Here is a 26,898-nt window from a genome sequence, read left to right as displayed (position 1 = left end):
ATCTACACTGCATTCGGATTCTATGAGTGCTATTCAACTAGCCAAGAATCTGGTCTTCCATGCGAAGATGAAACACATTGAGGTGAGGTATCACTTCATACATGGGGTCGTGGAGGACAAGTTGATTGACCTTTTCAAGATCTCCACTGACAAAAATCATGCAGATCTGCTCACGAAAAGCCTCACTACTGATCACTTTGCCTTCCTCAGGAGATTCATGGGCATTGGATGAGATGACATTTTTCCTCATCCTGTTGTACATGTGCACATTGTATTGTCTTTTCTTTTTCTTTTCACTCCTCACTGGGGCAGATTCGCCTTTAAGTGGGAGGTTGTTGGGGATAAAGGCGCCTCTACCTAGTCGCCTATGTATTACTACACTGACAGTACCCATCACTGCACATTGTAGGTGGCAGGTGCCTGTCACCATCACTTTGTTCTTTATTCTTTTAGTGACAGTTTGAATAAAGGAAGGCCTGGTCACACATTGTGACTGTTGGAGTTCCCATTTGTATCTCTCTTTCTTCTTGCTCTTGCTATCCACCATAGCTCACTTCCAAGCAAGCTTCGATCCTTCTCACCTTTCAACATGGATGCATCATGGGGCATGTATTGTTCAAGAATGGCATTTCCAACGACTTCTTGAAAGTCAAGGTTATTGTTGACCTTCCACCACCAACTATAAGGGAGTTTAGTGCTTCCTAGGACATATAGGGTACTATTGGTGATTCATGTTGATCTATATGCTAATCACTAGACCACTCTTGAAATTGTTGATAGTATTTGAATGGACCAAGGAATGCCAATGCACATACGAAGAGTTGAAGAAGGCTCTGACAATTGCTCCCATCTTAAGAGCCCCAAATTGGAGCATAACCTCCCACATACATACGATGCCTTAAAGTTTTCTGTGGGAGCTGTTTTGTGCCAGCCTGGTGAACACAACCTAGACTATCCAATGAGCTTTGCTAGTAGACAACTCACGGATACCAAGATGAACTATTCTACAACTGAGAGAGAAGGCCTAACCATGGTGTTTGTTGTGAAAACATTTCGGCATTACCTTGTAGCTACGCCTTTCACTTTCTTCATAGACCATCAGGTTCTACTCTATCTCATGAACAAACCTTGCATTATTGGATGCATAGCCAGGTGGCTACTACTTCTACTAGAATTTGACTTCTCCGTGGTTGTACGCAAGGGAAAATAGTACTTCATGGCCAATCACATGTCCCACATACCCATGGGAGAGATCGCTGGACAAGATATTGTCAGGACAAAAAATGGGCCCAACACTGGCTCTCTAGCACTAGCTGGACCTCTAAGATACACAAGACACCCCACACGACCTCGTGGCCAGGAGCGTCTAAGGCACACGCTACTCTAAACTCTAATATCGATCTTGTGTTTGTAATAGGACACAATCCAACGTTTGCCTTCCCCTACTCCTCAGAGGGAGATCCCATACACATTGGTATAATATACCACATATCACATACATAGGAGGCAATCTCTTGGCTAAAACACCATGGCCTCACCGTAGCTCTCCTACATCTTGGGGATTGGCCCCGTGATGTGCTACTCCAACATAAAGGACAAACTTACAACATCCACTCTTTTGTATATCGAACAATCGAGGAGTTGATATTTTCTCACTAAACTTACCCCAAGGAACTGCTCGTCTATCCTACAGCCTAGGAATCCTCACACACTCCACGTTGGTCATTTATTTAGTCAATCAAGTGCTATGCATCCACGTGTTGTACCATGTGGCATGCAAAATTCAGAAGTGTATGACCATTGTAATTTTTAATGATTTTTTATCTACTCGTTACTGCGGTGTTGCTAGAGGCTAGCACCGAGTTTCCTCGTGCTACTAGTCTCCTTAAATTTTTATCGGCCTATATGCTATGCATAAACCAAATGAATCCAAATTTTATATATTTCCAACAATCTCTCACTTTTACAATCTCTTTTTCCCCTAATAACCGGTTAGGTTTTGCCACGTTGCATAGGTTCAAGGTTCATTTGTATGTCCTTTTTCCATATGGAAAGCAATAAAAACACACGAATACATAAAAACAAGGATGAGCTAAGGCTTAATCCTCATGCCTCAACCTTGCTACATGTAGAAAAACATTAATCATATTTTTTTCTAATTATTTATCGTGAGAAAACCTAATTTTCTCCATTTTTCTCCATTTATTCCTATTGATTTCTTAAAAATTTATGTAAAATCCAAATTGTAAGCTCTCATTGATCAAAATCACTCAGCCCCATTTCTATATTCATTTTTATTCCGTGAGAACTCAAAACACTCACTAAAACCCCCAATTTCCATGATTTCTTCAAAAAATGCACTTTGCAGGTTTTACGTGTTTTGAGAAAAAAATCACCATGTCATCAAAATTTCTGGTTTTCTATTTCATTTCAGAGATAATTCAACATATGCAACCAAGATCAATCATCATCAATCATTTTCTTCAATTATCTTTCATCAAATGAAGAAAAATAACACTTACTCATAGAAACCCGCATGTTCAAGGCACGCATCTTGAGATTGAGAGGCCCGTTGACACTTCCGTCTTGCTACTGACGCACTCTCTGATTTCGATCTATGTCCTCTACCGCTCCATCAGTATCGTTTGCTTCAAAATTGTCAGCACCCCCATCCTCTTCTCTCTTTCATTGATGCATATGAACAATCCACAAGAGGAGAGAGGACAAAGAAAGACTAAAAAAATAGATTTTTAAATCCTCCATTCAAACGCACGAGCTTACACCCATCTCCTTCCTCTCTCTTTCTTGATTGAGAATCTCTCTCTCTCTCTCCAAACGGGTGTGTATCAGAGAGACACCAATCAGATTTTGAGAGGGTGTTGATGCTTCCCTCTCTTTTCGTCAAAATTTCCATTAGTTTCAAGGCTTTTATTAAGCCTAAGGTTAAAGCTTTACAATAATCAGTTCAGTTTTTTCATGTTTACATTGTTCCGCAAGTGGATATTTCAATTTTGAGGGGGCAAACGGACTCTAATTCACGATCCGACTGGACGGCTGGCTTCGTGACATCGAATTCTATAAAGATGGACCCCATCATGCACTTTTTGGCTCCCGGATCCATTAGCTGCTTTATAATGCCAAACCTTGGGAGGATTAAATGGGGGGTCAAACGACCTCTGATTGACAAACCGAGACTTGTGTTGGACTCCTAACATCAAAATGCATCTAAGAAAACTCCAGTTGAACCATCTGACACTTTTTGATTTTGCATGAAAATTGGCTCTTTCATGCCTCTCGGGCACTTTTTGGCTCCAAAACGCACTCCAGTGCTCTAATAACGGGCCAAAATCAGGTTCTAAAATCCAACTCTCAGGTATCATAGAGACAACTTACTAGATGCACATCTTTTTGACCTGTCTAGCGAGAAGGATTTATTTAGAGCTAACTTAATGCCATACTAGGCAGACGACACAGCCCAAGTGCTAGAGCATGGACTACTCGAATGACCTATCGAGAAGGCATGGCTTTGGTGACTTGTCCTCAAGATACAACCTTATGAGTTGATAGCCAATCAGCTCTATAGACCAGGGCAAGATGGCTTACTATGAGGATGTGTGTGCTAATATGAGATGCATGGCGTACTTGTAGAGGCACACAGAGGAATCATTGGAGGACATTTTAGTGGGAGAGACATGATAACGAGCAAAGTATTGCAGTTTGAACTGTGGTGGCCCATGCTTTTTCATGAAGCAACACGATTTGTGAAGCACTATGATGAGTGCCAATTGACCAAGTTCCCCATTTGCAAGGACAGGATGGAGCTAATCCTAATCATTGCAAGGTAACCATTCAAAAAATGGGGTTGACTTCATTGGGCCGATTAGTCATGCAACACAATACTTGTAGGCCACGTATATCATAGTTGCCACCTCACAAACATGGTCGAAGCACAAGTCACTAGGAAAAATGATGCTAGGACCATAGCCAAGTTCCTTCAGGAGTAGGTGCTCTCAGGATTTGGCTACCCTATTGAACTAGTTAGTGACCAAGGCACGCACTTCATCAATGAAATGATTGCCCACCTTCTGTCTACCTTCTTGATCATCCATAGGAAATCTTCATCCTACTACACTCAAGCAAACAGCCAAGCTGAATCCACAAATAAGATCATAGTGAACATCTTGACCAAGGTAGTCTCTGCTTTGCACAATGACTCAGAGACAACAAACTAATGGCAACCTTATGGGCCTATCGAGAACAACCTATAAAATGACTATGGAGCAGACTCCCTTTAATATGACCTAGGGCACTGAAGCCATTCTACCAATGGAATTCTTTGTCCCTAGCCTAAGAGTATCCATCCAAGAGAGATGGGATGGAAAGAAGGCATGGATGGAACACCTATTTGAGCTAGAATGCCTATCAGAGACTCAACTTCTAGCTACTCATGAGCTAGTTTGCAAAAAGACACAACGTAAGAGTTGGTTTGACAAGCATGTCAAGCAACAAGACTTCAACCAGGGTGATCTAGTATTGTTATACTCAGTGAAAGGCCATAAACAAAGGATGAATTTTAAGGGATTAGGGCCTTTCAGAGTCCGCACCATTAGCCAAATTGGCAATGTAGAGCTCGAGACTCTAGACAGAGAGGCCATAGGCTTCTTCAATGGTATTCATATAAAGAAGTACTATCCTCCCATGCTCCACTACATGATCCTCCAATGCTAGAGTCCCCTATGAACATACAAGTTGTCACAATTACAGAGATTGAGGATGAATATGAGGAAGCAGTAGCACTTGCTTACCTATGCATAACGGTCACAGCCTACTAATAACATAATTTCAACGCATTGATCGATGAGGGGACCAACTTTAATATCTTAACTCATGATCATTGGACTCTCGTTTTGGTAGACCACAACTACAATCTATAAATGCTAAAATTAACCCATTTGGGAGTCAATCATACATGCTTTTGGGAAAGTGCAAGGTTGCAATATCTATGGAGTGTCTGCGAGCATACCCATGGTCTTTTATGTGTTGCCAAATACAAAGCATGCTAGTAAGGAATCACTGTTAGGATGCATATTTAAGAAGTAGGTACATTGCAATGTTGATTACAAGTCACAATGCATTCATCTTGCCATTGGCAATGTACTCATAGTGGCGTCTTTCAACAAGGGCAGTGCGACTCCATCCAAGCCTGCAAAGCCACCAATAGATAAACCTACAACCAAGTCTGAGGAGGGGAATCGTGACTTGTCACAACCCACCAAGCTTCAATGCACCAGCCAACTGCTGAGAGTGTGACAAAGGCCAATGAACCCAAGTTCAAATGGGTGCCTAAGCACCAACAATTGCCAACTTACAAATAAGCAAACACAATCTTATGCTGCCAGAAACTCATACATGAGACCTAGGAGGTGACAGAGAAGACATTATAGGCATAGATGAATGGTCAAGCAATGATGGGTCCCCAAAGCCCTATTGTAAGTGCATGCATATTACGAGAGCAATACCTGGATATGGGTACCTAAAGCCAAGATTTCTAGGGGCATCGCTCAAGCACCACCCTCAAAATTTCCTACACAAGACCACATGATAGTTAAGGAACCGAAACCACAGGAGACTCAAGATGCAAAGCCTATAGAGCCCAAAAAAACCATTAATCCTGCAAAGCCTCAACAAGTCTACTGACAGACACCGTAGCTTGCTACTTCAAATCTACCTCAACCTAGTGCTGCTAGTGCCCCAAGGGCATCACAAGCATCGATCAACATAACATCAACATCGCAAACCATGCCTCTCATACAAGAGGCTAAATCACACCCTCAGAATCAGGGAAAGTCATAGACACTAGTCGTTGAACTGTCTAGTCCCAGTCAAACCCCAACCTCCTACCGCAAGCCTTAAACCCTCTTACGAGCAATGATCCCATCCTTACCTTGGCCTTTGATGACTTACCTAAAAATACAGGGGATGACTTGGTCACTTGCATTTGACGTTCGGATGCTACATTTATCATGCTTGCTAAAAGCTTTGAGCTATTAGACTTAGGTCTTTTAGAAGAGCCTTTAGCAAAAGAAGTGTGTGCAAACTGCCCTACACTTGGAAGGAACCAGAATTCGTGTTCATTAGGCCCCCATGGTAGCTCAAGCATTAATTGCCAATGAAATTTCTCGTGAGCAAGGATGCAAACAATGACTAATTACATCCTATGATAAGAGCATGATCTCTACCACAAACCAAAAAATTGAAGAGTTGAAAAACCTAGCCGACAATGACTCCTCTTTCTTGAAAAAATGGTATGCTCTCCGACTTCAATGGGAGCAAGAGGGTTGCCGTATTCTAACCAACAATGACTAGAGATTCACAATCAAAGCCTCTGAGTACGACCCACCTTATGTAGCTCCCACCTCCTATAGGATATTGGCGATCGCTCGCAACGACCACTACAAGAGCATGTCATGACCCACCCCTATTTAGATTGCATCGTTACTGAGGAAGAGTTACACCTTGCCAGTACAATCAACTCTGATGACTTCCTAATAGATGTCCTCACCTACATTACTCAAGTAGGCATCCAAACTTTTGACATGGACCCCACTATGCTAACTTGGAATACAACCCGCACTTTGTTTGGCTCATGCATAAGTAAAGCACCTTGAACATGCGATGGATGCCCTTAACCCTTCAACCAATAATCCTCATCGGAAGGATTCACATCATCCTTGGGGGGAGGGAGATCAATTGGGAATCAAAACACCAAAAAGGAAACAAAACAAGTACAAAAAGAAAAAAGAAACAATAAGAGAACCTCAAAACTGAAATCTAAAAGTGAAAAGAATGGAAAGTGATTTTATACTTAAAAAGAATAAGGAGGAAATGCTTGCTTGCTGAAGTGAGAATTTTGTTGCAATCCCTTTATCTTCTTGTGGAGAAAACGACCTTGCAAATGAACTAATGGAAGCTTGTTGTGCTACGACAAGAGCTAGGAATGGCAAGATAGAAAGACTACACCCATCGACTTCCGTTCACCGAAGAAGAGAGAAGACAATATGGCATCACCCTTGACTAGGAACTAGGAATGGTAGGACAGCAAGACCGTTCCCATCGACTTTTGTTCACGGAAGAAGAGAGAAGGCCATACGGCATTGCACTCTAGAACCAGGCCTATAATCAGCTCAAGTTCATGACCATCCATAACATCGACAAGGTAATGGCCGAGTGGGAAGTAGCCAGAAGAATCATAGAACAATGCAAGCTTGCAAAGTACATTGAGAAGTTTGGGCTGGAAGCTAAATACAATCGGTGCGTAGAGTTCTTGCAAACCTATGACTCTAATAGAGCATGTGGCACCGTGACTATGGGAAGAGGCAAAGAGGCCAAATAGGTGTGGGTAGAGCTGAACAAGGCCTTGGTGGAGAAGGCACTGGGGTTAGAACCCAAGGTGGATAGGAGACCAAAAATAGATGTTTATGCCATACTCAACATGAACAAGGACCAAGTCCTAACGAACGATGGCATCAGCATCCAGGATATCCTTGACCCCAAAGTGAGATTCCATTCCAACGTCATCCATACACTGTTTTCAAGCTAGAGGTACAACTTGCTCATGCACCGAATTGGAGTGCCTTTGTTGGAGAGCCCAAGAGCCTATTCTCTTGACGAGATTAACTAGAATGGCCATGTGTGGAAGATGATCGACCAATCTACCAAAGCACCTAGCCTTAGGGAGTTCTTATGTGAAGTGAATCATGAATTATTGCTTATTGTGATTAAGTGCTTTACAAGCTGAGTGAATTACTACCCTTTGCAAGTTTGAAGTCTGATTTCATGGTTCTAAAACAACCCAAAAATGAAAAACTTACAAAAAAATTTGTGTCCCATAAGAAAATACCACACTTTGGGACGATCCACATCTATAAATATGAGGTTACCCAAACAGTCGATCCATCCCTTTCTTGCAAGTTCTAGCCATCACTTCTCTGACTATTGCTACATCTTCCTTAGCATGTGGCAATCTATCTACAACTACCTCCTACAACCACATTAGCTAGTGACCTCCTCTTGGTGCCTAGATTGCTATGTTTTCAATTGCAACATGCCACTCTACTACCTAGCTTTGCCTATTTTTGTATCAATCTTCATTTGCAATAGTGCAGGACATAGACACCACTCTACCAGCTCCCTATTGTTGCATGTGACCAGCTATACTCCTCTTCAGACACTAAACTACTGCATTTGCCAATTCCAGCCCTCCAGGCTACCGTGTTTTGGTTTCCAGCCTACTTCCATTCCAATTCCAGTATCATCTCAACTCCAATGGGTAGTTACAACACTTGCAATCCATCTTTGATGGACATCACTCTCCAACTACTCCCTCATCCCACTCCCACGAGAGTCATTAGCTATTGGATAGCTTTGCCTTTGAGCATCTTGTACACTCATTCATCTGTCTACAACATTCATTCATTTACTTCAGAGTTCTCTTTTTTCTCTATTTGAGTTTTGGCATTTTTGTTAGAGATATTGTGTTTTAGTCATGTTAATACATTCTATGTTTTCTCTATGCAAACCCTAGCATATCTTCACAACATCAACAATTTTGTTTGAGGAACATCGCAACCATAGGCTATTCATAAATGGCAAGAAGAGTAATGTTTTCCCCATGAGATTCACTTTTCTAGGCACATTGCTTCTAAGGATGGTATCATGTATGGATATTATACGATTGAGGAAATTCACTATTGGCAAGATTTAACAACTTGCATGATTTCTGTAAATTCTTTGTACTATGTTCTTACTATTGAAGGTTCATACACTTTTGCACAAAATTGTTACATCTCTTCATGTTTCCAAAAGAAGGGGATGCCATTTAAGTGGGCATTCAATAATATTAAGAAAAATCTCAAATCAAATGTGGATCATTTTGAATCTTAGAAATCCTTTTCTAGTCTAGTATGATGCATGTGGGAAAGGTATTGGTGCAGTGCTCACGCAAGATGGATGAGTTGTGGCTTATGAGAGCAAACTTTTACATAGTGCTAAAAGAAATATGCAAGTTTATGAGAAAGTTGTTGGCTATTGTACATGCTCTTTCTATGTGGAAATACTACTTGCTAGAGGCTGGCTTTATGGCACAAATAAACCATTAAACTTTGCATTACTTTCTTTACATTTTCTGAAAAACATATGCGTTGGGAACATTTATTATCTATGTTGTTTCACTTTGAGATAGTGCATGTGGAGGGTAAGAAAAATGTCCTACCAAATGTTTTATCAAGGTAATCTCAGGTTTCAGTAGCATCTCTTGCATAGCACCAAAAATTTGATGAGATAAAGACATAATATACTTAAGATGAGGATTCTTTCAGAGTCTATGACAAGTTGTTTGAAATCAATGCAATGAGCACTTTACTTCTAGATATGGATTTATTTTGATGCATGGTCACCTATGTGCAACAAAGCAAATAAGGCTAGAGGTTATAATTGAAAGTTGTGCACTGCCATATGCAGGGCATTCAAGCATACATGCTATAATTAAAGTATTGGAGACTTTCATTTAAAGGCTATCTTTGAGGCTAGTTCTAGATATATTTATGCACACATGCATGGTTTGTTAGAAATTTAAGCATGAAAATAGAAAGGACCTAACCTATTACATCCTCTACCTATTCTTGATAGGCCACATGTTACATCCCTAGACATCAAGATGGGTACTAATAGCATTGGTCAAAGTAGCATCAATAAGCTAGTTATAAGACTCAAGGCCTTATTATGCACATTCAATGTGTGATCACCACTCTTGGACTCTTGGCTTGTTGGTCGACACATTTGTACACTGGGATGGTATGGGCTTGTGGTATGGGATGCCCATAGTTGTCTCCATACATTGTACGGTATTGATCATACTGTATGATCCCTACCATACAGTATCGTATGAATTCGTACGAAAAATAGGCTGATCTTGGTCACCATGTTTGCACATCCTCCTATGTTCCACCTGCACTTTAATCTGGCACATTCTGCTTGTGTGGCACTTTTGGGGGGTGGGAAGCCTTGGATACCTCATATCACCCCCTTTTCTAGCTATGCACCCCCCAGCCCTCCTTGGATTCCATCCAACTGGCAACCCTCATTTGACCCTTCTCTCATCTACAAAAGGTGCTCCTCTCCTCCATCCTTCCTCTCCTCCATCCTTCCACACAAATTCAGCAAGATTTTCCATTCTCCTCTTCCTCTCTTGGATCTTGAATGGACTTGTGATTTGTCATTCCCATCTCCCATCCCCTCTTTCATGTACCCTATCGAAGCATTTACCATTCTCGAATCTCATCTCTCATCCCCTCTATCCCCCACCCTATCAAAGCATTTTCCATTCACATCTCCCATCCCCTTTCTCTCACTCTTGGTCTCTCAACTTTATCCCAAACCTCCGGCCTCTCCCTCTCTCTCAACTTTCAAGTTTCAAGAGTTAAGACACTCACTCACTCACTCACACACACACACACACACACACTCTCTCTCTCTCTCTCTCTCTCTCTCTCTCTCTCTCTCTCTCTTTGTGGCCCCTAAAATGGTATTAAAATTGGTAACTAATCCTATCGATATTGGGAGGGTCACGATTTAATGAGCTCTATATAGTGTTGGAAAGTTACCCAACTTATCGGGTCCACCCAACCATATTTTCATTCACAACAGTGAGAGAGAGAGAGAGAGAGAGAGAGAGAGAGAGAGAGAGAGAGAGAGAGAGAGAGAGAGAGAGAGAGAGAGAGAGAGAGAGAGAGAGAGAGAGAGAGAGAGAGAGAGAGCTAGGTTTTCTTGTAGGAGTGGGAGACCAATAAATTATTGTGATCGTTGCAAGTTGTTGAGAAATAGACAAATGATGTATGCTCCAAGAGGAGCTGTCTTGAATCCCATATGCACAGTGAGGAGAGTGGAACAACTCAAAGCCTATAAAGCATTGTACTTGACTATGAAATGAACACAATATCATGATGCTTTGTACTTTCAGTTAAGTGTCTGTCATTGCCAATTCTACACAAGATTGTGTTTATGAGTCCAAGCTAATCTATCTTGGAACCTAATTCACTTGTGTAATAGTTTATCTCTACTTGTCCATGTCATTATGAACTTGGACTTCATCTTTGATCCACCATAGCTTGTGTCATGTCCTAGATCCGCATCATTTAACATGGTATCAGAGCCCAGTTGGGCATGGCACAGCTCATACTCTGAATCTCTAGTCTCCCTTCACCTCTGGTGATCTCTAACCATCTCACATTCAGCTCACATCTTCAGTTTCAACTTCAAATCTCAGTTGGACCTTGTGGCAGCCATAGCCAGACTGCACCTACCCACCTTGGAGCACTTGGATCTCTCTCTACGGGCCATATCTTCAAGTGAATCCTTCTGGAAGTATGTTCCCTTGCTCCAGACGCTTCAGCCTATCACATCGGACAGCAACATTAGCATCCACAGCAGGCAGCATTGCGCGATTTCTAGAAACGGCGCAGTCTGAAACTGCGTGACGGTTCGTACAGCTGCATGCACAACATGCAGTGCAATCAACGCAGCAACCATAGGGATTTTGTAGCCCATGACATAAGCTTCATGGCCATGTAAAAATTTCTGAAAATGATCAACTCTAGCTCTAGATATCTGGAAAAAACCAGGCCTGGGTTAAAACCCTAATCCAGGAAGCCATAGCCATCAAGGTGCAAGCTCTTTTTTCCTTCAATTTCTCATTCCTTTCAACTGAGGGCACACACTGCCACTCTTATCTGAGTTTGAACTCAGTTCCCAGCAAGATCAACACTTCAAATCAACAAGCACCGACATTCAATACTAAGCTCAAGAATAGTATCTATTGATACTCAACTAGTGTCAGTTGACACTAACCTCCTTGTGACACTTCACAAATCCCCCTTGTTGGTCTTTTCTCAGTTAATTGGAGCTGCTCAACATGGCAGAACTTGAGCAAATAGCAAAATTCAATGGAGAAGGCTTCCATGCCTAGAAGGAAAATACCATGTATCACCTAATGCGGAAAGACTTGTGGGACCTGTTTGAAGATGATGCAGATAACAAGAAGGAAGATGATGAAGACGGGTTCGTTGAAGAAGAACAGTTCAAATCCAAAGAATGGAAGAAGATGAATAATAAGGCACTAGGCATCATTGCCTGGGGACTAAGTGATGACGTGTTACATCATATATCTGGCATTAGAAATGCTAGAACCGCCTGGGAGGAACTTGATAAAATGTTTGGTACTCAAGCAAAGAATTCAAAGGTAAAACTTCTCACGCAGTTTTATAAACTGGATATCAAAGACAGTGCTTCTATGACCATACACATTAATAAATTTAAGAGTTTAAAAACTCAACTTGCATCTCTTAAAAAGAATATTGAGGAAGATGAAGCACTAGCCGTACTGCTTGCAAGTGTAAACAAGGATCCATATGAAAATCTTGTGTCCACTTTGAGTAATGTTCCAAGCCTCACACTTAAAGATATTGAGCACTCACTACTCGATGAAGAAGGCAAAGTCAAAACCAAGAATGCAAAAGACAATGTCTCATCATCTAGGGAAAATCTTTTGTACACCAAAGGAGCTGCTGGACCTAAAGGAAGAGGTCGAGGATTCATCAACAACAATAACAAGGATCGGATTACATGTCACTATTGTGGTAAGACTGGCCATGTAGCCAGTGAATGTTTCCACAAGAAGAGAGCCCAACAATTGCAAAGTGATCATCACCAGAACCAATACATGGAAGGAAGAGAAGAAGAAGAATATGCTTCCACTACCATCAACAACTCTGACAGATTGTTTTGAAGAACTTTCATTGTATCTTTCATATGTTTTTCCCACAGTGGATCTTCCTTTTCCTTAGTGAATTTGATTTGTGCAACCCTTGCCAAGATGTAAAGTCTCAAGCTTTAACTTGACTAGGCTGCCTATGAGCTAGTCTTCCGGACCATGTTATCATGAAGGGGGGGCAAAAGCCAGCAAGTGTAGGGACTCATCATTTGAGGGGGGGTATTGAGAAATAGACAAATGATGTATGCTCCAAGAGGAGCTGTCTTGAATCCCATATGCACAGTGAGGAGAGTGGAACAACTCAAAGCCTATAAAGCATTGTACTTGACTATGAAATGAACACAATATCATGATGCTTTGTACTTTCAGTTAAGTGTCTGTCATTGCCAATTCTACACAAGATTGTGTTTATGAGTCCAAGCTAATCTATCTTGGAACCTAATTCACTTGTGTAATAGTTTATCTCTACTTGTCCATGTCATTATGAACTTGGACTTCATCTTTGATCCACCATAGCTTGTGTCATGTCCTAGATCCGCATCATTTAACACAAGTGAGCATCATCCTTGCTCTAGTTGAGTTACACTAGTCCCCAGGAGGGTGTAGTTCAGTCCCAGGCAGTGTTAGTAGAAGTAGGAAGCATCATACATGCAAATCATCAAATTTTTGTCCCTTGTAAAAAACGTCACTGCACTCGACCTATCCAAGTCTGGGATTCAGACGGTTGCAATTGGCTGAATGCTTTCGGCCATTCGAACACACGGCCATTCAAATGGCCACTATTTAGCCACTTTGACTCAACCACTAGGATGGGTATCCCCATCTGAGTCGGACGCTCGGTCTTCTTGATCATGAGCACGTAAGCCTTAACCATATTTACAGTAAAAACAATAGAAGTGCATGTCTCCAATAGCATCTATATAATATGAACGTCTTGGTGTCATGAGTCTTTACTTTAAAAAAGTAAAGGTTTCATATAATTATTGAAGTGAAAGAGAACACACTTTGAATGACTACATGCCTCTACAATCTACTTATTCTACTTCAAGTTGTGACATGTAGTTCAGAGGCAGCAATAAAGTGGAACAAGACTAGAATGAGATGGAAAAGATAAGATAGAGAACAAAATTATGGGAACCAAACTCTTTCTTGTGTTTCTTTACACAATATAGAGTAGATAACAAAAAACTATATGAAAATAGAGTCTTCTCAAGTGTGACTACAAACACAATAAATAGACTGGCACTATAACTATGATGCTTGTATAGTAGGTCACTGGTGTAATCACTCATAACAATAATATTGAATCACTAGTAAGTGCAGAATGGTCATTAGCCTTGCATGTCCTCCACATGTATTGAATTGGACTTCCCAACACCTGATATCACACTTAATCCCATATCATGTACTCATTGTGATCACCTTGTAGCTCAAAGGCTCATGGGCGGGAGATGACAAGGCATCATACCTCATGACTGCTAACAAAATCCACTTGCTCCACTGAATTTTCTAAGAGGTTGGGAGATTGGTACAATTATATAGTAGTTATATTGGTGCTAGTTGGGTTGGTATTGTGTCAAATATAAGATCTACTCATGGTATTTATCTTTTTGCTTGGAAATGGTGTTGTACATGGAGGAGAAAAGGCAACTTATACTTGCTCCATCGAGTATAGATGGGCTTCCATGGCAACACCTATAGTTTTTGAAATACCACAAGTGGCCATGGAAGCCCATCTATACTCGATGGAGCAAGTATAAGTTGCCTTTTCTCCTCCATGTACAACACCATTTCCAAGCAAAAAGATAAATACCATGAGTAGATCTTATATTTGACACAATACCAACCCAACTAGCACCAATATAACTACTATATAATTGTACCAATCTCCCAACCTCTTAGAAAATTCCATGGAGCAAGTGGATTTTGTTAGCAGTCATGATTGTCATGCTTTGTCATCTCCCGCCCATGAGCCTTAATCTAAGTCAAATGAGGACTTTAAGAGCTCTAACTTGTCTTCTACTTGTTTTGACGGAGGAAGGGGTGGGTACAGTGGAGGCACCTTCCTCTCAAGGCCTAGCTCTCTAGGGTGCATCACGTCATGAAGTCGTCGTGTGTTTCACCTTGTCATGGTTAGGTGGCTCGGGGCTTCGACCAACAATATTAGAGTGGAGATGGTGAGTGTATTCAGTGAGAGTGAGGGGGATGGATAGTCTTTTTGTGGGGTGATAGGTGAGTGGGGTGTTGTGCCATAGTGAATGGTTTCAAGGGTGCATCCTTTTGTGAGCACCAAGAAAGTTCTAGTGACATGGTGAACTCCCTGCCCGTTGGGGGGAGGTGATAAGGTGCATTGCTGTGACGCATTAGCATTGTGATGTGACACGAGACCATGCCATGTCAACCTCGGTGTCGCATCACCATGTTAAGGTGGGTTCCTAAACCGATGAGGGATCTGTGACATATTGTGTCAAGTCGTGTTATAGTGCCGTGCTGAGTTGGCATGACATGTTGAGTGCGATGTGTGTGATTGGGGCTGAGTGGGCTTTGTAACACTCTCACTCTAGTGCAATTGGTTTATTGCCCCACTCAGTGCATTTTCTCCTCCAATCGGGATTTTGTGTGTATTTCCCAGGCAGTTTCTACATATGTCAATGTATCTCCTCACCTATCAAACATTGGGGTCACTTTCGGGGTTTAGATGCGTCAAAATTTGTGTTCTAGACACCTATCGGATTTTGACAGTTTTTTTTCCGATTCTCAAACGTTCGATCTTCAGGAGTCCGATTATCAGAATCGGACTTCCAATTTTGGTTGGTCCGATCCGCCCAGTGGTTCGATTTTGGTCACATCCGATTTCTGGAATCGGACGTCCGATTTTGATGGGCATCCGATTCTGAACTCGTTTGATTCCTTGCATCCGATTTTCGTGTGTCTAATTCTCAGGGTCTGAGTGTCCGATTTTTGAAATCGGACAGTCGAGTGTCCGATCAAACAGGCAAAGGTGGTCCAATTCTGGGGCTGGTCCAATTCTGGGAATGGTTCAACTCTGGGGCTAGTTTGATTCTTGAACTGGTCCGATTCTAGGAATCGGATCGGAAAGGTGGTCCAATTTTTAGAGTCGGACGGTTTTTGAAGAGGTCCGATTTTTGGAGTCCCTTGGATCTCATGGTACATTGGCCATTTGCATAAGTAGTGCTCCTTTTTCTATGACTTGAGCTGACAAGGCTAGCAAATCCTATCCTCTGGGGGAGGGAGTCTACGTGGTATCTACCTATCTTTATCCAAAGTTGATGTGAGGATGTATTGAGCTATCCAATGGTGCATTATACACCATGAGACAGGTGTGCATCCATGTATCTCAAAGCTTAGGGGATATGTGTAGAAGATGCTTCTAGTAGAAAGCAATCTTTGTCCCCAAATCCTTAATAGGTATCACCCATGTCAAAGCTATGTATCTAAATAATGTCCATCTTGAGGATGTGGTTCAGCTCTTCTTGGTGGAGCTCCAAGTGGGGGCAATCCAAGCTGTACTGTAGTGGTGGGGGGTAATGCCTTTGAAATTGCCAACCCACAAGTCTCCTTGAACATCTTGATGTTGCATATTTTCCAAGTTCCTTATTATCTAGAAGACATTGTAGTAGTAAGAAAGGATGTCATTACTATTAATATTGTAACAGTGGGGCAACACAACCAAACCAAGGGGACAAAGAGAGGGCATTGAGAGGAAAAAAGATAAAGAGGGAAAGAAAGATAGAGAATGTAGGACATTAGGGAAAGAGATGAGCAACACGATCATACAATGAGGGTTAAGTATAAACGACGACGTATAAACGACAAGAAAATTTGACGTGAAATTGACAAGAATTGAGAGACAAAAAAGCGAAAAGTAGGAGGCCACATCTCTTAGCTTGTCTCATCCATATAGATCATCACTCACTTGATATGGCAGCTAACTGGATAGGCTCACAAGTGGGATTATGCCTTACAATCCTCCTCCTCCTCCGAGTATCCAACAATCCTTTCCAAGTGGGATTATGTCTCATCCACTGTGCCATTCATTCAGCAACGCAAAATGGGCTTACTTAGTGTTCATGCGAGATGTATCGTCCAGGTCACGCAGAATTCTGTGGATAGCTCGCACTACATATATCCCCAGAAGTAGGGGTCTGCGCTCGTTAGCAATCAATCAATGGTGTCACCCGCAGTTAAGTAGTTCTACTTACCCGTGAGTGGCTTGTAATTCTTCCAACGTTGCTATTTACTGCAGCACTAAAAAAAAAAACCGCTACAGTGTCGGCGCAATTGCCGCTGGCCTATTAGCTTAGTTGGGTTAGAGCGTCGTGCCTCGAGCGCGAAGGTCGCAGGTTCGAGACCTGCATAGATCAGCGGTAGTTTTTTTGCACCAACTTACGTTGCTCCTACTTTATTCTTGAAAGTCACCTTTGAGATAAAAGACAAACTTCGTTCCTTTCAGCTCCTTTAATGGTCCGGTCTTAAGAGAACGGCCGTACATTGTGTTCGAGTGCAAAGTTTATTAATAAAAAGGTAATGAGGGGAGGTTTGCTGCAAATCTAGGTATCTCTAAAATCCCGCCTGACACTTCTAGATAGTTTTTTAAACTCCCAGTTGAAAATGTATTAAAAAACAAGATATTTCCTTCATCCTCTTGCCGTTCTATGCCCGAGAGAACAGGTACAGTCCTCACAAAGAGCAAGATAGAGATGGAGGTGGTAGGAGACACAGAACACACACACACAGTACAGATATGTACGAGGTACAGCTCTTGTATGCAAAATCCAAACAATCATTTGGGAATGGTGGAGATTTACAAAATAGAACTCTTCCTATTTCTGCCACTTCAATTATATTAATGCTTTGCTTTGAAACTTGGATTGGTTTGTATATGGCTTTCCTCTTTTCATGGCTCTTTTTCCTATGCCCTTTTACGCTTACAATTTGTACATGAGGGAGCTTGGCACTCTTTTACAAAATGAATTACATTGCACCCCGTGCTTTCTTTGCTAGAATATTCGATGCAGTTTGCTAGAATATTCGGTGCACTCATTATTCTGCACTTCTTGCTTGTCGTCCTCTTCCATTTTCGATTCGGGCTTCCTTTTTGGGTTGTAACATTACCCCCCTCCTAGTCGAGTGCCAGTCCCATGGCACTTGTGGGTAAGGGCTCCGGTCCCTAAAGGAGCTCTCTCCTCTAGCTGTGAAAGGAGCTCTTTGACGTACTCATCATAGCCCACTGATGGCATCACTACTGTAGGAATGGACGTTGTGGATGCCTCCATTTTTTGCTTCTTTGGGTCTTCTCTTGACTCAGCATCTGCAAACTGCCGATCTCTTTGTTCCAGTTGTCGGGGCTCCTCCACTTGAATTTGGAGCTACCTCTTGCACCATATTTACCAGGAATTGCACCCATGCCATGAGATTGCTCCCATCCACCGTGGTTGAGGTGCCTTGGGTGGATGCAATAACTGGGGTAGTAGGCACAAGAACAACTGGGATTGGATAGAATTGTCTCTTGCCCTTGCCTTCTGTTGTTACTAGTGGTACTGAGATTTTTAGCACTTGGGCACTAGTGCTTGGGCCTTCTTCTCCTTGCTGGCTCATGGTAGCCAACTCCTCCTGCATGTGGAGGGTTGCTCTATCGACATACGTATTGCTCGAGCCACGTCTTCATCTTCCTTTCTTTGTAGCTCGTCTGCCTCTTCTATTGCTCTCCTCTTTCTTTCCTCTCTGGCTCTCTTAGACTCCTCTTGTATCCTTTGTAATTCGACTTCTTCTTTCTTCCCTCTCTCTTCTTCAGCCTTCTTTGACTCTTTTTGAGCCTTTTGCAAGTCAGCCTTCTCTTTTTTTGTCATTCGCTCCCCGAATTCTTGCTGCTGCTTCAGGGGAGGAGTCTTCTTCTTTGGATTTTTAAGCCCTCCTTGACTGGATTGTGTCTCTTTTTTTGTCATTCGCTCCCCGGATTCTTGCTGTTGCTTCAGGGGAGGAGTCTTGTTCTTTGGCTTTTTAAGCCCTCCTTGGCTGGATTGTGTCTCCAGTTCTTCCTTCTTTCTTACTTTTCTTTCGTTGGACTGTTCCTGCTCTCTTGAGGCGATGTCCTCTCGGGTCTCTCCTACTTCTTCTTCGCCTACCACCTCTCCCATTGCCTCTTGGATGAGGGCCATTAGTACTCCACTGAACCCTATGACTAAAGCTTTTGAGGTAGGTTTCTTTCTTTCTGTTCCAACTTTTGATGCTACGGATTCTCTATCGGCTAGCCTACTCCCTAAGGCTAGGTGCTTTGGAAGATTGGTCGATCGTCTTCTACACATAGCCATTCTAGTTAATCTCGTCGAGAGAATAGGTTTCCAGTCTCTCCAACAAAGACACTCCAATTCGGTGCATGAGGAAGTTGTACCTTTGGCTTGAAAACAATGTATGGATGACCTTGGCATGGAGTCTCACTTTGGGGTCAGGATCCTGATGCCATCATTCGTTAGGACTTGGTCCTTGTTCATGTTGAGCATGGCATAAACATCTATTTTTGGTCTCCTCTCCACCTTGGGTGCTAACCCCAGTGCATTCTCCACCAAGGCCTTGCTCAGCTCTACCTGCACCTATTTGGCCTCTTCGCCTCTGCCCATAGTCACGGTGCCACATGCTCTATTAGAGTCATAGGTTCTCAAGAACTCTACGCACCGATTGTAGTTAGCCTCCTGCCCAAACTTCTCAATGTACTTTGCGAGGTTGCATTGTTCTATGATTCTTCTGGTTGCTTCCTCCTCGGCCACTACCTTGTCGATGTTATGGATGGTCCTAAACTTTAGTTTATTATAGGCCCAGTTCTCGAGGGCGGTGCTATATCGTCTTCTCTCTTCTTCCATGAGAAGGGAAGTCAATGGGCACGGTCTTTCTGTCTTGCCATCCCTAGTTCTTATCGTAGCACAACAAGCTTCCAGTAGTTCATTTGGAATATCATTTTCTCCACAAGAAGACAAAGGGATTGTAACACAATTTTCATTTCAAGAAGGAATTCATTTATGCCAAGCAAGCATTTCCTCCTCATTCTTTTTAAGTATAAAATCACATTCCCTTCTTTTCACTTTTAGATTTCAATTTTGAGGTTCTCTTATTGTTTCTTTTTTCTTTTTGTACTTGTTTTGTTTTCTTTCTGGTGTTTTGATTCCCAATTGATCTCGCTCCCCCCAAGGATGATGTGAATCCTTCCGACGAGGATTATTGGTTGAAGGGTTAAGGGCATCCATCGCATGTTCAGGGTGCTTTACTTATGCATGAGCCAAACAAAGTGCGGGTTGTATTCCGAGTTAGCATAGTGGGGTCCATGTCAAAAGGTTGGATGCCTACTTGAGTAATGTAGGTGAGGACATTTGTTAGGAAGTCATCCGAGTTGATTATGCTGGCAAGGTGTAGCTCTTCCTCAGTAAGGATGCGATCTAAATAGGGGTGGGTCATGACATGCTCTTGTAGAGGTCATTGCGAGCAATCGCCAATATCCTATAGGAGGTGGGAGCTACATAAGATGGGTCGTACTCAGAGGCTTTGATTGTGCATCTCTAGTCATTGTTGGTCAGAATACGGTAACCCTCTTGCTCCCATTGAAGTCGGAGAGCATACCATTTTTTCAAGAAAGAGGAGTCATTGTCGGCTAGGTTTTTTAACTCTTCAATTTTTTGGTTTGTGGCAGAGACCGTGCTCTTGTCATAGGATGTAATGAGTCATTGTTCACGTGCTTGCTCACGAGAAATTTCATTGGCAATTAATGCTTGAGCTACCATGGGGGCCTTAATGAACACAACTTCTAGTTCCTTCCAGGTGTAGGGCAGTGTGTATGCACTTCTTTTTCCAAAGGCTCTTCTAAAAGACCTAAGTCTAATTGCTCAAAGATTTTAGCAAGCATGATAAATGTAGCATCCAAATGTCAAATGCAAGAAATCAAGTCATCCCCTTTATTTCCAGCTAAGTTGTCAAAGGCCAAGGTAAGGATGGATCACTGCTCATAATAAGAGGGTTTAAGGCATGTAGTAAAAGACTGGTGTTTGATTGGACTAGATAGCTCAACGACTTTTGTTGATCCTGAGGGTGCGATTTAGCCACTTGTATGCGAGGTTTGGTTTGCAATGCTGATGCTATGTTGTTCAATGCTTGTGATGCCCTTGAGGCACTAGGAGCACTAGATTGAGGGAGATTGGAAGTAGCAAGCTATGGTTTTTGTTGGTAATTTTGTTGAGGCTTTGCAGGCTTAAGGGTTTTTTTGGGCTCTATTTCTTTCTTCTGTCTCTCTCAATCGGTTTTCTAACATTCTTTGATCTTTGAAATGAGTAAACTAACTTGATTGTTATTGTCTCACTTGAAATGCACCACTTTTTCCATGCATGTAATACAAGTCCTAACATGAATTGAGAACCATTCTTTCAATTAATAGAACACAAAGACTCACAAAACTTATGACATTTTTCTCATACGATTCAAAATCCCATTCTTTATATTGCACTCTTAAATGGCATAAAATAGTCAAATATGTTTTTTTTGAATTCTTTGGAGGATATGTATGTATTATGACAAGGCTTGTGTAAATTTACCAAAGCCAATCTTTGCAAATCAATCGACTCACAGATATGTTATAAGCGAGGACAATCCAACCAAGGTGTACTTAATAACATGATATTATACATCATTGCTATAACTAGATATAAGTGTGAGCACTTCTCTAGGACAACTGGCAAGAGGAATGAAGTGGGGGACTCACGCTCGACCCCCGCCAAGATCCACAGACCGCTTATTACATTAAGCATTTCAAGCGAGCAACTAATGGCTATCTCTCACCTAGCCATGTGTGCTCTTGATCCTACAAGTGCAGTGGGCTTACCTTGATACCCAAATGACTAGCCTCCTCCCTCCAAGCACTTTGGTAGCTCCACGATCCAAGATGCAAGCTCAAGACTCTACCTTCAAGCTCCATCCTCCATAGCCACGTGCACAAGAGAAGAGAAGAGAAGAGAAGAGAAGAGAAGAGAAGAGAAGAGAAGAGAAGAGAAGAAGAGAGGAGAAGATTGAGAGCTTGTCCACCACGGTCCCTCACCCTCACACACACACTCCCTCATACTCTCACACTCCCTCTCTCAAACACAAGCACAAGCACAGGCAAGGAGAAGAGAAGAAGAGAGCCACTGTAGCCACACACCAAGAATGAACTTCTCTATTCACTTTTTGACTTTTTACATGCCCTCATCCCTTTGGGCACCCATCCCCTTTTTTACTTGATCAGCCATTTTAGCCAATGTCTTCTTTCCTCATGTATTTCCTCTTTTCATGACTCTTTTTCTGATGCCAGGAGGCATATTCCACGGTGGATTACGTGAGACCACGGTTGATTCCGTGAGGTTTTGTAGTGGATTCTATAAAACTATATTTATTTGCCAGGGCTCTTATATAATGTGAATTCCTTGTGTGAGAAGTTGACGGGGATGCCTATCCTTTTTGGGCTTCATGTTAATTTAATGTGTATGTGGGTGACTCCACAGTGGGTAATTCCGTAAAATACATATTTAAATTAATGGACGTTTATGAGTTTAGAGTGCACTCGTATTAAATTAAAGTTAGAATAGAGTTTCAACCTATTTATTTATTTTGTAGCTAAAGACTGCTAGGTACTCACTTTTGTTGGTTTGATTTTATTATTTTCTAACAATTGTGAATGCTTTAGTTGATGTGTAGAGCAGGCAATAGTGGCGTTGGGAAGCAATGGGCGATAGTGTCTATTCAAATTACCCAGAAATTTTTATCATTTTTGATGGACGCATGTCTTATCATTAAAGACGTGGCACTAATATTCATTTAGGCGTAATTTATTAAAGCGTTTGGAAAATATTTATTATTTTGTATACTCATGGATGCACAGCTTAAATATTTCATTATTGGACATTGTATTTGGGCACAGCCCCCAACTCTTGGGCCGCCCAACCGCTTTATTCTTTATTTGGATAAAAGCAAACACAAAAGCTAAAGCATGCTTATTGTAAAATTGGACTATTTTTTAGCTTTGATATGAATAGATTTATAAATACATGCCTTGTGAAGCGCTCACACAAGGCATGGGGGGAGATTGAACCCAATTAGTCTTTTTACCTCATGTTGTGCAAGTCTATTCTCTTGATTTTTGAGCTTAAAGTAAAGTTCTTTGCTCTTGGGGACCTTCAGGAGCTCGCTTTATACACATCCAGCATCCGATTTGTGCGCTAGTGGTATCAGAGCAAAGCTCAGATCAAGGGCTTCTGCTTACCATCTCGTGTGAAGGCAAAGCTCTTGGAATGAACATGCTCTACAGTCAATCTCGTGAAAATCTATCAATACCAACGTGTTCCTGGCAGTGAAGAACCCCCTGTTGTGCTATCAGAATGCGAAGGACCACTCTCTGGTGTGACAGAGGACTACCCGGGAAGATCCTTTATAAGTCTCTTGGATATAACAAAGAGCAAAGAAGAAACTTCATTAAGTTTAAGTTTATTAAGCGTAAGAAGCTTAAGAAAAGCTTTTCCAAAACTTGATGTCAACGGCGACAACATGTACTCCCTGGCGCGGCGACGTCAACATCCTCTTGTCGTGTCGCAAATCAGGTGATTAGTCAAAGCTTCTTTCTTTCAAACCTTAAGCTTAAGGCTATGAGCTTACACTAAAGTTTCAAATCTCAATCTTTAAACTTCTCTCTAGTGGGTATTCACACGGAGTACTTCTACAAATTAAACCTGAACCGGTTCTATAACTCCCTGCAAGCCTCTGTTTACACCCATGCTGTGAGACAGAGATAATTTTCAGCAAAATAGATTGCTATACGCAATCTACACGGGCAAAGTATTTGTTGAAGAAGGATTTCATCAATTTTCACACCTGCAAAAAAGAGAAAGATCACAAAAAAAGCCATTTTAAAAAAAACAACCCTTGTAAACCCGACTTTGACCTATGCTCATCCCGCTAACAAGATTTTGAGTGTGTGAGGTTGTTTGAAATTTTGCAGGATGACCGATCAAAATATGGGAGATTTTATGGCCAAAGGTGACTTACCGGAATCAACAATGGAGCAAAAACTGGACCTAATTATGATGCAGCTTCAAGAGGAACAAAGAGCACGCCAAACTTTGCAAGCTCAACTAGCCACTCTTCAACGATCTACTATCGAACAAGATGGACCACAACCCAAAGATGTTATACGACGTATGATTGATGCGACACTTGAAGCACAATCTATCCAAAAAGAAGTCAAGATAAGTAAAAGAACTTTCAAATTCCGTACTTTTAATGGACTACGTGATAGAAAGACTATCTTCACTTTTATCAATCAATTTGATGATTATTTCCATAAAGAACAGTATGCCGAAAAAGTAAAACTCAAGTGTGTCACTAACCATTTAGTGGACAGAGCATCACTATGATGGACTATTGTTTGCAAAAGTATTGATTGTCCTACTACTTGGGAGGCTTTCCAAAAGAAGTTTTTGCAAAATTTTCTTCCACCTCAATTCCACCAAAAATCAATAAAACAATGGGATCCCCTACAACAAAGAGATCATGAGTCTATTTTACAATATACAGAGCATTTCTAGAATGCCTTATTGCAACTTTGAATGCTTGAAGATGTACTTGAGGTGATCCATAAGCGCAAGTTTATGTCTGGTTTACTTGGTCACTTCTATGTGGAGGTGAACATGTTCAAGCCAACGACTCTTGAGGATGCGATTTCTTCGGCCCATGATGCTAAAGACAAAATTCGAGGACGAGAGAAGTGACCACAACAATTCCCAACTAACGGTAACTTCAGAACAAAGTAATTCAATTCTAACTTTCGAAGATTCAATAAAAATCGCTTTATTCCATCTTCTTTCCGTAAATCTTGGACAAGACCGCCTGCTTTACCAACAAACTATTGAGATGACAAGCTCAACACATGCGGACATTAATGATGGACCGCCTAGTTAGATAGGTCCACACGTCTACACTTAGCACATCGGTGGTCATTATAACTCTCACATGGCCACTGACTCATTACTTATTATATTCAGATTGTTACAACTATTTACATCTGGCATAGTTATAGTACCAGTCGACTAGTGTAGTCGGTTATGCATTGTTTGACTTAGTAGGCCACTTTCCTTTATGTTGTATCTTATCTATACTTTGTGTACATTGTAAACTGTGTGGAAGAAGAAGAAAAAACCAGTAAGAAAACATTTGGCCTCCATCTCTCTTCTTGTCTCTTGAGTGAGCTTCTCCTTGTGCATTCTGTGTGTGTTTGACGCAACATCTTGAGCAAGTTCCCCCGCCACGCGATTCTTGACGTGGTATCAGAGCTGTACCACTGATTAAGGCTGGTTTTGAAGGCCAAAGCGAAGGAAAGGAGCCAAGGATTCGAGTAAGCAAGCAACGGGTAAGAAGCTCTTCCATTCTCTACTTCTTCTCTTGGACAGTGCCTGTGGAGGCACTGGAAGTAGGGCAGAGCAAAAATCTCAAATTACAATAAGATTTGGTATGCGCGAAGAGCGTTGTGCTATTTTGGCCATCCGAGGTCATTTAAGGCCCCGTTTTAGACTCGCAAGGTTGCGGACAACAGTTCGAGGTATCTTGCAATTTCAGCTGTGTTTGCCGTATATAGGTGCACAGGTTACAGATTTCAGATCTGTAAGTTCAAAGATTTTTACCAACGAATAAACACGATTTATCTGCAAAATGGTTGCAGATTGCATGTGTTGTTGAGCAGACAGTGAAAAAGGCTGTCTGATGTATTGCTGTGCACTACAGGTTGAGGGTTGCAGAAGATTTGCTTGTTGTTTGGTATTAGTTTTGTGATAATGGCAGAGAACAATGGAAATCCCATCATTGAGAAGCTTCACAAGAACAACTACCCTTCGTGGAAGTTCCATGTCACGAACTTCCTTATTGGAAAAGGCCTCTACAAGTTTGTTTCAGGTGAAGAAAAGGAGCCGGGGGTGAGTGATCCTCCAACTGCAGAAGAGACAAAGGCACGGAAGGAATGGATTGCAAAAGAAAAAAAGGTCATGTATTGGCTATCTGTAGTAATTGATAATAATATGATGGGACATATTAGAAATGCAGAGAATTCATATGCAGCTTGGACTATACTTGAAAGTATGTTTTCCGTAAATACAAAGGCACGAAAGATTCAACTCTAAATACATTGAAGAAAGGGAAGATGTCTATCAATGAGTATGCACTGAAGGTAAGGAGCATTGCAGATGCCTTAGCAGTGATTGATGCAATGCCCGATGTTGATGATTTGGTGTCGTCTACCTTGGGTGGACTTAACAATGAAAATGCTTGGAAGTCTTTTGTAACTTCCGTATATGTTAGAAAGCCATTCCCAGATTTCGATGAGTTGGTCTCCCTTGTGATCACTGAAGAGATCAACATGCAAAGTGAGACATCTGAAAAAAGTGGTGAATAGGTCCAAGCTTTCTACTCCAGTTTTGGGAAGGGGACGTGGCAGGTCCTCTTCAAGAGGCCGTGGTACATGACGTGGTAGTGAAAACTGGCAAAATATATTCAATCAACAATTTGGCGATATGCAGGTTTTCGGAGATCCTGGCAACTTTAGAGACAGAGGGAGCTTTAGAGAAAGAGGTGGATGGCAGAACAAAGGTTCTAACAACTCTGGTATTGTGTGTCACTACTATGGCAAAACAAGTCATATTGCAGCCCAATGTTATGCTAAGAAAGATAATATTCACAGTGGTAAGTTGCAGCAAGGAAACTATGCATCGTCTTCACGATAGAATGAAGACAAAAATGAACATCTGTTTGTTATGCAGCATATGATGAATGTTGTTACAGGAAAGGGTACACATGATGATGTTTGGTATGTTGATTCAGGTGCATCCAATTATGACCAACCATGTAGAATGGTTTGGAAAGATGCAGGATTTGCAAAATATAGGTTATGTGCAGACGGGTGATGATTCATGCCACCCAATCTCACACATTGGAAAAGTTCCCTTGTCCTTGCATGATGGTAAGACAAAGAGTCTTTTAGATGTATTACATGTGCCATC

This window comes from Lygodium microphyllum, chromosome 16 (genome assembly GCF_053477565.2).
Source record: "Lygodium microphyllum isolate KBCC chromosome 16, Lygodium_microphyllum_v1.1.10, whole genome shotgun sequence".
Classification (NCBI taxonomy): domain Eukaryota; kingdom Viridiplantae; phylum Streptophyta; class Polypodiopsida; order Schizaeales; family Lygodiaceae; genus Lygodium; species Lygodium microphyllum.
The sequence above is the reverse complement of the archived record's forward strand: the minus strand, read 5'-3'. Positions refer to the sequence as shown.